Genomic DNA, 12447 nt, shown 5'->3' with positions numbered 1-12447 from the left:
AGATTCACAGGGAGACTTGGTCATGCCAAACTTTAAACAGAGACCACTTTTTGTATGTAACACAGTACTGCATCCAGATGTCTAAACCTGCATGATACATCTCCAAAAGCCATAATTGATACTTTAGTGGATGAATTGTTCTGCTTTGATCCATTCTATATCAGAAGTGAGATTAACAGCTTATCTTTCTGGCCTCAAAACGGCACTGAAATAACTAAATATTGTTGCCTTTAAATGTAATAGTGTTGCGGGGCCGGGTATCGGCCGTGAGCGCGACCGCCAGGTGGAACAGTAGAGTCGGCTCCGCCGATCACCCGGAACTTCGATCGTATCTTTTCAGAAAACTCCGAAAAGTACGGGTCCCTTATCAGACCGTGAAGCATCAATATTTCTACCACGTGGTACAGGGTTATTTGCCAATTTTCAAAATACCGAGATATCCACGCGGTGATTTACCGAGTCTCCACACCCTCGACGGCACCCGTACGGAACGAGCCGCTAGCGTACTCGAACCGTGTGTGACCCCAGCGGACGGTCACCAAAGTCCCGTCGGTCCAAATGTCCCCTTATGGCGGCACAATGGCCTTGCTAATTTTCCAACATGCAGCACGCTAAGCCAATAGAGGAAAGGACACAAACGAGCTGATACATTTCACAAATGGGGATATTTATTAAACAATAGGGAAATTAGGGGAGCACTTATGGGCAGAGTTATCGAATATTGATAAGCACGTATGTACAGCAAGGCACTTAAACAATTCATTACTTAACTGACTGGCGCTACACACACACACACATACACACACACACACACACACACACACACACACACACACACACACACACACACACACACACACACACACACACACACACACACACACACACAAGAATCGGACCAAAAGCGGTCTTTATTGAGGCCTCCAGCTCGGAGGGGAAGGCGAGCTGAAGACCAGATTCTGTCTCGGACTTGTCCACCTCGTGTGGTCTTCGAGCTGATTAGCGACCCAGACCAGCGTCACGATGCGGTCCGCAGAACCAGGTGCCAGCGAGACGCCTCGGATCCGCGTGATTCAGTCAGCGCTGGACCCGGCCAGAGACGTGCACTCCAGCAGACTGGACACGTACTCGAAAGACTGGACGTGCACTCGACCAGACTGGACGCAAGCGTGCGATGCAGTCAGCACCAAAAAACAGATTGAAGCACTTCGAGCCGACGGACGCAAGCATTCGTTGCTCCTTCATCGTTTTTGGGCGCGCCCCTCCTCCAGTGTGGCCTGCACCTATTGGTCGACCATCGGCAACCTCCTCGCATTCCCCGGATTGGGCAGAGAGGCGTCAGGTCCCCACGTACGTCAGGTCCCACGTCAGGTCTTCGTGACTCCGCCCATGTACGTGCTGACACGCACGCGGGCAATGGTACCGGTCGAGGATGGTGGGAGGAAGCGAGGTGAAGGCATGTTGTTGTTGTTATAAGGGGTGTAAAAACCCTAACTATTAAAATAAGGCACAGCGCACGTACATTTAATTCCCATTAGACTAGGGACGGGGAGCTATCTATCCACATTTACTTATCGATATAACTGTATGTTATATAGGACCTGTATGTTGAGTGCAGTAAACTTCCAAATTCGTAACAATAGATCCAATAAAGTAGGATGTGAGTGCTTGATCGATTGTCTGATGACGTAAATGCATTATCATCAATATTTGTTGCTCTGATCGACATGTAATGCATGTTGTACAATACTTGTGCCCCTTTCGATGATGAATATCTCGGGGAAAGGAATAAGCGGTGATGATATTTTTTCACATGTTAGAATTGCATGTATAAGTTTACTCACGGACAAAATGTAACTCGTGACAGGTGTGTGTGTGTGTGTATCACTATGGGTGTTGGGTGGGGGTGGGGTGATGAATCACCCTCCAGGTGATGTGCTCGTATACTTGAACACTCTCTGCAAAAATGTTCAATAGAAACTTTAAGGAAATTTAAAACAACACTCTATAGAACTCTTCTCTGGAAATTCATGGGGAAGGGTGGGAATGAGGGGTCTTTGTGCCGACGACCTGACCCTGGGTACTACCAACACGTATACAAAATTTGGTGGAGCTCTTAAGTCATCAACCCCACCACCATCTCCTCATGGGATATCGTGTTCTATGAACTCTTTTGTTGTTTCTGTATTTGTATTGTTGCATCTCTTCATCAGGGAGGGTGGCATGAGGATAGCTTCAGCCTGAGAGGATGCACACTCCACAATTGTTCTGTCTAGTCTGGGTTTGATTCCCAACACAACTATCTACTGTCACCCTGCTGTTTCACAGGTAGGGCGTTGAATCAATGTGTGCACCGTTCATTGGATGGAATGCTAAGCTGGGGACTCATCTGCCAGCATTAGTTACTATTGGTGGACATGAAGATCCCATGGTGTCTCACAAAGAGAAGGTGATTTTTGTCATCACTCTCGCCAAATTCCAGTTTCCTGCATCAACTACCACCGTTGGAAAGGCAATGGCATACCAGCCAGTGTATTTCTTTCCCCCATGAAGCAACCTGCTTCAGTGGTCCTCATTACCCCAGAAAGGGTGTGGGATTATATGCAGTTTTACAATTCAAATTCTTCACCAAGGTGTGACTACATTATGAATGAATTTAAATATTAACAGCTGCAAATCCCTCTTTTTATACTCTTGCACATCCTGATGTAAAATCAACATGGTGATGACTATCGATGAATGGATTAATAATGTGTCAGATTAGAAAAATAGGAGTTTAGCCAGTGCACTGACACATCATGAATGGTCTCCTCCTTTTGCAGGAAAGTGTGGGATCTTTGAGTTCGACCACAGAACACGAACTGATGTGAGTTGCATTTTGTATTTTATTCTTTTCTTTATTGAAGAAAATAGTGCAATGGAGTCAACATAAACCACATCGTTCATCAACATTCTCTGGTCTGTTTGCCTCCATGTTTGTTAAGCTTTGTACTTTCACCATTTTCTCCACTCCCCCCTCTTCCTCAAACTTTTCCATCCATATCTTTGACTCCAGATGTTTTTCCAGCATTCCCACTCCTTGCCTCTGACCTTCAAAACACTCCCTTAATAGACCACTGTCTTTATATTTAAGTTTCCTCCCACAGCATCATCTCTCCCATTGTCTTCCTTCATCTGCCTGCCTCGACTCATTCTCACTTGCAAAGACTGCCTGGACAGGATATACATTTGCCAACTCGAAACGAACGTCAAGGCCATGCCAACAATTCCTGTGCAAACTTAAAAACTATCAAAACACCATTTATGCTCATTACACGGCAAGGGTGAACTGACAACCATGCTGATATAGTGCTGTCACCTCTATGACAATGATATGCAAACTATGACTTTGATGTGAAACTATGCTCTGCACGTGGTCATCGCTACCCATCTTTCAATGATCAATTTGTGAACACGTGACCACATACGCTTGAAATAAATAAAAGTCCCCCCAAAATGCAAGCCTTCCTCCCACCTACATTTGTTTGTTTCTCATCTCTCCCGTTTTTGGAATCTCATTCCTCGAGCTGTTTAATCCCAATCTCCGCTCCATGGCTTCAAACAGATGGTGCACCACTATATAATGTCAGACGTCATCCCGACCTTTAACAGTTTAACTCGTCAAGCGAACTTTTTTTGCCCCTAATAATCCTACCTAATCCAACTCTTTTATTTGCAGTTTTCTGTGTTTCCAAGCACTCCTCTTTTCATTCTCTTTCATTGCCTTGCTTGTTTAGTCCACCTGTGGCTCCACTTTCACCACGTTTCCTCTCTTCCCTCTTCGTTTCACTCTTCCATGAGTCTCTCTCCTGAAACAAAAAAACACCTACAAGAGTTGTAGTGGTCACATTTTCTGTGTGAGGACAAGCAATATCAATCAGTAAAACTATTGCCTGAAGACAGCATACCTGGCTGTGTTTTGCTTGGATCGCTTCATTGCAGAGCAAATCACGGTCGTACAGCGTATTGATTTTCTTGCACTCAATAAATTGCACATTAATTAAACTGTTTCAAGGTTCCAAACTACTATTGCCAAAAGCTTTACGGCTCATGGCTGAAGCTTGAATTTGTTTGGAGTTGCGGACCAAGAATGTCTCCACTCAAAAGCTTTGTACGCACATTGTTGCTTGAAGTGGCAAGATGAGTGCAGATTGTTTCCATGATCGTTTCTGCATTGAAATACAATTCCTCTGCCAATTTCACATCAAGTAGCTTGGTGATTCTCTGAAATGAACTGTTCAACACATTTAAGTAGAGAGCTGATGGAACGCCTTACCCAATGAAGTCTTGACAAACAAAAACATGGGTGGGGTCTGCGATCAGTAAATTTGATTGGTCATGATAACATAAAATGCCATAATATTTTGTCCAAGTACTGCTAAACTGAAAGGTTTTGAAAGTGTCAAAAAGACGATTAGCGTGTTCAAGTATATAGTTAAATTGAAATTAAATACTGTATATATGTTAGAGGTTGTAGGAAAAAAATTGGGAAGTTTCCCGCCGTTGAGGCGGCGTCTTTTACACCACCTTGTTTAACGTGCTACAATCGTTCTTCGTACCTGTTGTTTGTGTTCTTTCTGACGTCCTTAACAGTAAGTTTTCTGTTTGGAATGATTTTCAATGCCGTTTGACTGCCAGACAGGCAGACTGAGTAAAAAAAAAAAAATCTCACTCCTCTCTGCACATGCGTGATCGTGACAAATTCAGAACCAAAGTGCAGGTTCGTTTTCTGATTCCTGATTCAATTTCTGATTTGTGTTCAAAATATAACATTCAATTGAAATGAAGTTGTTCCTCGATCATAAACTGACATTTGTAGACAGACAGATAGACAAAGTGAACAAATTGCTTAACCCCACTTTTTGCTTCACGTGCACAGGGTAAAACGTGACATTCATAATGACATAATCCGCCCCAGATTGCTCGGTTCAGTATACATTTGCAGAAACCCCTACGAAGAAGTCCATTGGGGCGGCCTGGATGTGCATCACATGTGCCAGATAAGGATTGTAGCATGAAATGGTTCACCAAACTTTTAACGAAGCCAAAATTACTTTGAAGCTTACCTGCAAGAAAGGGGTGTGCCTCTGCATAACAAAATATTTGGAAAACTTCCTGATCAACTCGTCCAAAAAGCTGATATCTTTCATCCCGCACTGCAAAAATTCCTCGCGATGTGGGCCCGTGAACAGCTCGAAGGTTTGTAAATGAGTGTGTTCCACCCAAACCTTCGTGCTTCCGAACACCGATAGGAAGGTGATCGGGAATCTGTGAATTGTTGCGAATCTGGAATCCATGAGCACACAACAGCCAGAGTCCCTATAGATCAGTTATATGGGTAAGTATGTGTTTCTAGTTAGAATCCATCCCTTGTGTCTAATGGGAATTAAATGTTCATGCACTGTGGAGTTATTTTGATAGTCAGGGTTTTATTTTACATTTTTATATCACCAACAACGACAACAACACTATGGACCATTCCCCGCACGATGGAGTGCCCAACACGTATGTGGGCGGAGTTCCCTTGGTCACCGAGGTTCTGACTCCACGCTTCGGCTAATCGGAAGGGTGCGAGCACGTTTGCTGCCTTTCAGCCAATGGGCGCAGAGCGAGCTCTAAGAGAAGCAGAGCCTCTTCGGGGGGGGGGGGCGGGGGATCGAGACGCTCCGACACACCCCCTGACCAATCATGGAGAGACGACCGATTTCCCCAGCGAATGAGGGGTGTGGAAAGCTGAGACACGTTCCCCCCACCCCCGACGCCAGGGAGGGAAGAAATAGATGGGACGGCACGGTCATCCGGCTTCTGGTCTCTTCTCGTCGCTGGCTTCTGGTCTCGTCTCATCGCTGGCTTCTGGTCTCGTCTCGTCACTGGCTCTGGTCTCGTCGCATGCTGGAGGAGTGTGCTGGAGCCCGACGCTGCCATCCGTACCCGGTGCTTGCAGCGGCATTGAGTTGCGGGTTCAAGTCCCGCCGAGCCGGATCGTCAAGGGCCGCACGAGGTGGGAAGGTCCAAAATAGTCTGGTTTCCAGCTCATCGTCCCTCGAGCTGGGAACCTTCAATAAAGACCATTGAGGTCCATCTTCTTTTGGGTATTTGTGTGTGTGCATGTGTGTCTGTGGGCCCAGTCTATAAGTAGCAATTGTTTAAGTGCCTTGTACATTATTTGCATTTCTTCTCGATAGTCGGTTTAACTCTGCTCTTCTGTGTTCCCCTCCCTGCCTATTGTAAATAAATATCCATTTTGTTGAATGTTTCACCTCGTTTTTGTGTTTCTTTCATTGGCGAAGCACGGTGTGTGTTGAGAAATTGGGAAGCAGCAAATTGTGCATTTGGTCCAGCGGATCTGGTAACTCCGCTCGATCATGCCGGATCCGAGCCGTTACCCGCGACTCGGATCGGACAGAGTCGGCCGAGGGTGTAGATTCTACGGTGGTTGGACGGTGTGAGTACTTAAGTAAATTGGAGTTAGACAAGTGGACCCTACCTCACGCCATCGAAATATTGGCGACCACGGTCCTGTAAGGGACCCGTGCCTTCTCGGAGTTCTCCGAGAAGCACGATATCGATTCTGGGTGTTCGGTGGAGCCGACTCTACTGCTCCACCTAGCGGTCATGCTCGCCGCCGACACCCGGCTCCACAACAATATCTGGGGCTTGTCGTTGCACAGGGAAAAGTTTAAAATGGTGATATTTATTATTAATCATATTCAGGAGGATGGGTTTGGAGGTAGTGGGAGTTGTGCGAGATGTTAGTGCCATTGTAAATTTATGATTTTTGCTTGGCTTTGGAGCCGCTGGAGAAATTATATTAGATTTTTGCATCAATTGGTGAAAGCAGAAGCATCTGTTTGTGTGTCCGTTCATGTGTTGAATCGCCAATTTTGCGCAATCAACGGCAGATTAAATGTGCTCGGTGAGACGAAGCGAGTCAGTGCAAACACACACACAGTGCTTGTACAAAAGCCTCAATTTGCATCATCTGTTCAGCATTTGAAGTTTTTGAGTGGCAGTAGTTGGTTGCATGTGAGAATGCTCAAGATCCCTCACAGATACAGAGCCTTTTTTTTTTTTTAAACTCGATGCATCTTGCAAACACACAACAACATGAACGACAAGCATCATCACATTGTATACACGGTCTCCTGTGAATTTCAGATGCTTTGATGCTCCCTTTCACAAAGCACAATTACAGCATTGAATTACTCGTGTATTATTTTTACACATTCTATACAATAAAAAGTATACATCATCCATGAACGACCCTCTTATTTATCGAAGGAAATACAAGAGAAAATAGATAAAGAAGGAGTTCATTTATTCCATTATTCCTGTGCTAAATCAACATTTCAGCCTGGTCTCTACTGTAGGTAGTGGGCAACTTCTACTGCCAAACAGGCACAAGCAGAAACAGGAAAAAGAGCAATCAGATTGCAGACCCTCGCCAGGACTTCTTTTGTGTGGGGTATTTTGTGTGGCATTTGTGTACTGGTGTTACGTAATTAATAAGAGACATAATTAGAACTGCTGCTTTATAACTGCTGGCAGTGATGACCGGGTACCAAGACATTCTGCTTTGATGAAACCCCGCTTTGATCGAACACCTGACCCTAAACTATGACGTTTTTTTGTTTTGATATTATTCATTATTCAATTGAATTAGAATGGGATTAAAATGAATTCAATTCAAATCAAATGGAAGACCAAATAGCTACTATCCTGCATTGGAGTAATCAGAAGGAACCCAAACAAGCAAAAAGCAAATTTGAAGTCATCAGGAGGAACCTGGATAGGATTTGCATTTCAGCTGCTGCTCCTCTACCCTCAAACCCATTCAGTCACAGCCAAGTGAGCCTCATTTAAAAAATAAAAAAAGGAACCTCGATCAAAAATTATATAATTCTGGCTGTCAGACCATGCATTCGATCAAGTTGAAATTTAAAATATGTATTCCCCATCACTACAAGATCATAATTGTAAACTTTAGTGTTGATTGATTAAGCGTTTCCAGAGGAAACATTATTTAATATTTTTCTTCAATCCAATATGGCTGCCAAATCATGTGACCTATCAATTATTCCTTAAACTTGTGCACCAATGGCTTGGGGAACATTTGTCTGAAGTTTCCCCTCAATTTGTCCAGCCGTTCTGGAGAAGATTTTTTAATAGGTTTTAAGGTAAATCCAATATGGCTGCCAAACCATGTGACCTATGATGTCATAAGTGTGAAACTTTTGTTCCTCATGGATAGGCAGTAATATGTGTAACGTTTTGCCTTGATCTGTTTAGCCACTTCAGAGAAGAAGATTTTTGAAGGTTTTTTATTTTATTTTTATTTTTATAGAAAAAAAGAAGATGGCTGCCGAATCACGTGAATGATGACGTCATCAATTTTTTTTTATGTGGACCATTTTATCGCGAGATGACCCTCAAAAATTTTCATACTGATCAGATTTGGCATTCTACCTATGCAATTATGACGTCATAATGAAGGCACCTATGACATCATCAAAAATATCACTTATTCCCCAGGAGTGCTTGCCATGTGCCAAGCTTCAATTTTTTTCCTTGGTGTGATTTCAGAGCTACAGAGGTCAATTTTTTTCCTTGGTGTGATTTCAGAGCTACAGAGGTCAATTTTTTTCTGTTTTTCTAACATGGCTGCCACACCATGTGACCTGTGACATCATAATTAAGATTAAAACATTCTATATCAGTCGTCACACATATGGTGAAAAATTTGTCTCAATCTGACAAGCGGTTGCAGAGAAAAATATGAAAATTCTGTGCAGACAAACAAACAAACAAGAAAAATTCGTCTTGCAGAGCACGAAGCTTGCAAAATCCACCCTCCTCTCTAAAATCCACCTCCTCTCGAAAATCCAACCCCTTTCCAAAATACACCACCTCTCCAAAGGTTGCCATGGATACATCAAATTGTCCATTTCGTTAACATTAAAATTGACAATCTTAATCAAAGCTCAGGTCAATCGGATAAAAATTGATTGTTTTAGAAGTTTGACATTGAGTTGACCTTTCACCTTTTGATCTCAAAAATAGTTCCTTTCCGAATTCAGTGACGCAATATGCAAATCCTGTTCAACTTTCAAGTCAATCTGACGAAAAATGGCGATTTTAGAAATTTGACCTCAACATGACCTTTGACCTTAAAATCAATTGGCTTCTCATTTGAGACTACCTCTACAACTTGATGAAGTTTCATGAAGATCGGTTTTAAATTGAGACGTGTAGCTGATTGACAGACAGACAGACAGAATAACAAAATCGACTAATTAATATCCTTGAAAAATCTTTGAGTTTGCAAGTAACGAACAAACAAACAAACAAACAAACGGATCCAAACACAATACCCTCTCCTTCGGCGAGGGTAAAAATTGTCATCGGTATTGCCACACAATGCCATGTTTCTTTGGAAAAACAACATTGGATTGTAAACGCCCCAAACTTTGATGCATATGGTCTGGACACCTTTAGGTCCCCATCGGAAAGACGGCTTGCTCGGAGAAACTACGTCCCCTGCCGACGTTGTGTTAAAGCGACAGTAGTGCTGAGTTAAAAACCAATCCCATCGGGTATCGAACCCACACGAGACAATTCAATTGTCACGATACCAGCTGAGTGATATTTAATTACAACTTGAGTCGCAAAATTTAATCAAATGCTTTCTTACATTTTGTTCATGCAAGTCCAACCCCCATCTTAATGCATTGCACTCATTTTTAAGAAATGCTTAGAGTTCAGCAGAAGTGATCAGCAACTGTATTGAAACAACCAAGTATGGTTTCACTCCATCGTCTCCACGACAAAGCATGACAGTTAGCTTGTTTGGGGTTGGATTACCCAGATGGATTGGGTTGTTTGGCATTCGAATCCTATCTGAGCCGTATTTGCCTCGTACTGTCACTTCAGTGTTTTGATACCATATACTGTGTTGACTTGTCTATTATGTCTTACAACTCAGAGGTAGCAAGCATCCTGCTCTTTTGGGTTTGATTCATGATTGAATAGAATCCAACTACAATTCTTGTTGTTCTTGTGCTTTGCAGGCAGTGTTGCATCATGGAAGTACAGCAAGTGCCTTCAAAAAAAAAGAGAGGGCCATTGCGACCTGGTCATCTTGGCAAATTCCAAGTTCCTTTCCTGACATCAGCACAGCTGCACCTAATGCCATATATGCAACCAACAGAGGAAACTCGGATTGAACCTGAGTGGAAATGTCCTCGTTGTTTGTGCAAAATTACAAGGATGTTTCTTAATAAATATAATTGTCCCACGTCGGAAGAAGGCCATTCACACGCGATGTGCGAACACTTGGGAGTGTGAATTTTGATTTCAAAGTGTGGGAGCTGCAACCCACACAGAAAACACGCTCTGAGATAACAAGCTGTGTAATCTGTTGTCAAAGAATATACCAGAAGACCATGACCTCAGAAGATCAGACTACTTGCTACCCGCAGTAGGACCCAAATGACTCTGAGGAAGACCCCAAGGACCTAAGTACCCAAAAGACTGAAAAGACCCCGGAAGCCCAATGGACCCTGAAGACCCAAAAATATCCTGAAAACCCAAAAGATCCCGAAGGCCCAAAAGATCTAGAAGACCCCAATGACTCAAAAGACCCCGAACACCCAAAAGACCCTGATGACCCAAAAGACCCCAAAAACCTCAAAAAAAACCCCTGAATACCCAAAAGACCTAAAAGACCCCAAAGACACAAACTACCCCAAAGACCTAAAATACCCAAAAGACCTAGAAGACCCTGAAGACCTGAAACACCCCAAAATGCCCCAAACACCCAGAACACTCAAAAGACTGAAAATAATGTGAATACCCAAAAGACCCTGAAGACCCACAATACATAAAAGACCCCGAAGAACCAAAACACCCAAAAGACCCCAAGTACCGAAAAGACCCTGAGGAGCCTGAAGACCTAAAATACCCAAAGTCCCAGAGGATGTAAAAGACTCTGGGGACTCTGGACACCCAAAAGATCAAGAAGACCCAAAAGACCAAGGTCAACCAAGACCTGAAATAACAAGAGAACCCAAAACACCAAGAGAATCCAAAAGACCCAACGGACCCAAAAGACACAACGGGACTATCACGAACCCATGGAAATACTGCATCATGTAAAATGTGACTTCAGGTCCCTAAGCCCCCCCCCCCACACACACACACACACACACACACACACACACACACACACACACACACACACACACACACACACACACACACACACACACACACACACACACACACACACACACACACACACACACACACACACACACACACACACACACACACACACACACACACACACACACACACACACACACACACACACACAATCCCATGTCCTTAACCCACCTCCCAACTCTGACTCTGTCCCCTCTCTGCCCTCCCTCCCCCAAGCCAACTCTGTCATCCCCTCCCCCTTTCTTCTTCAAGTCCTCAACTGTCCCAAACCCCAAGTACTCAATGCCCTTCCAACCACAAGTCCTCAATCCCCCCCTCAATGGTCTTTGGGAAATGAGGGGGAAAGGTGGGGAGGGGGGGGACACAAATTCTCCATGTAAATGTGTATCATGTAGTGCCGCCTCCAGGTGGGAGAGGGTATTACAACTCTCTTCCATATATAGTGCAGTATTCCTGTCCCCACGTTTTCCAGTGCAGTGAGTTGTTTTGAATTATAAGCAGTTGGTATGTTTTTGCTTCATGCACTTCATGCACATACCTTCATGGGTTTTTGTGGTTTTTGGTTTTTGCTTACACAGAGCTGTCAGTTGCCTATGAACACTGCCTAAATAAACGTATGCATCAGAAGACCGTGTTGCATGCTTGGAACAAAATTGCCCATAGTGCGGCTACTCAGCGAGTAATTTGTCATTCGTTCAGGGCGCTGGCGGTCAACATTCGAACTAAGATTGTCGTAATGTCGTGCATGATAATAATCAACTTACTGACCAAATACAGCACTGAAGTATCATGAAGAACCCAAATAGACAAAGATAAGGAGCAACCTGGATAGAATTTCAGCTACTGCTACTCCACCCTCAACCCCATCCAGATGCAGCCAGGTGAACCTTCAGAAAACGATTTGCAAGATTCACCCCTCCATAGACAAAGATATATAAAGAGAGATCGAGGACAAAATTAAACCATGCACAACAACAGAAAGCACACACACACATACCAGAAATACCTTACACCACAGAACGAATATGTTCCTCCACGCATGAACATTTATTTACACACTGCAGGAAAACCACACTACGGTATTTGCTGTGCATTTAGGTATCAAATTTAAATATATATTTAATTTTTTTTTAACCAATTTTGGGAGAAAATAAAAAAGAAATGCTTAGAGTTCAGCAGAAGTGA

The 12447-nt window shown here is 43.5% G+C and overlaps 1 protein-coding gene across 2 annotated transcripts in view; it reads left to right on the top strand.

Annotated features, from left to right (window-relative positions):
- Positions 1-11889, top strand: part of ORC2 (origin recognition complex subunit 2) — a 177388-nt gene extending 165499 nt beyond the window's left edge. The window contains exons 13-15 of one of the 2 annotated variants that reach the window (XR_015056262.1): positions 2329-2449; positions 2823-2866; positions 10107-11889. The gene's annotated coding sequence lies outside the window, so the exon portion shown is untranslated. Of the gene's footprint in view, positions 1-2328; positions 2867-10106 lie in introns of both variants that reach the window. The other variant, XR_015056261.1, reaches the window with a different exon arrangement.
- The last annotated feature ends 558 nt before the right edge of the window (positions 11890-12447 follow it).

Source organism: Eptatretus burgeri, chromosome 3 (assembly GCF_056783735.1).
Source record: "Eptatretus burgeri isolate ZD-2024b chromosome 3, Ebu_testis_v1, whole genome shotgun sequence".
Taxonomy (NCBI): Eukaryota; Metazoa; Chordata; class Myxini; order Myxiniformes; family Myxinidae; genus Eptatretus; species Eptatretus burgeri.
Note: the sequence above shows the minus strand (reverse complement) of the source record. Positions and strands in the feature narration are given on the sequence as shown.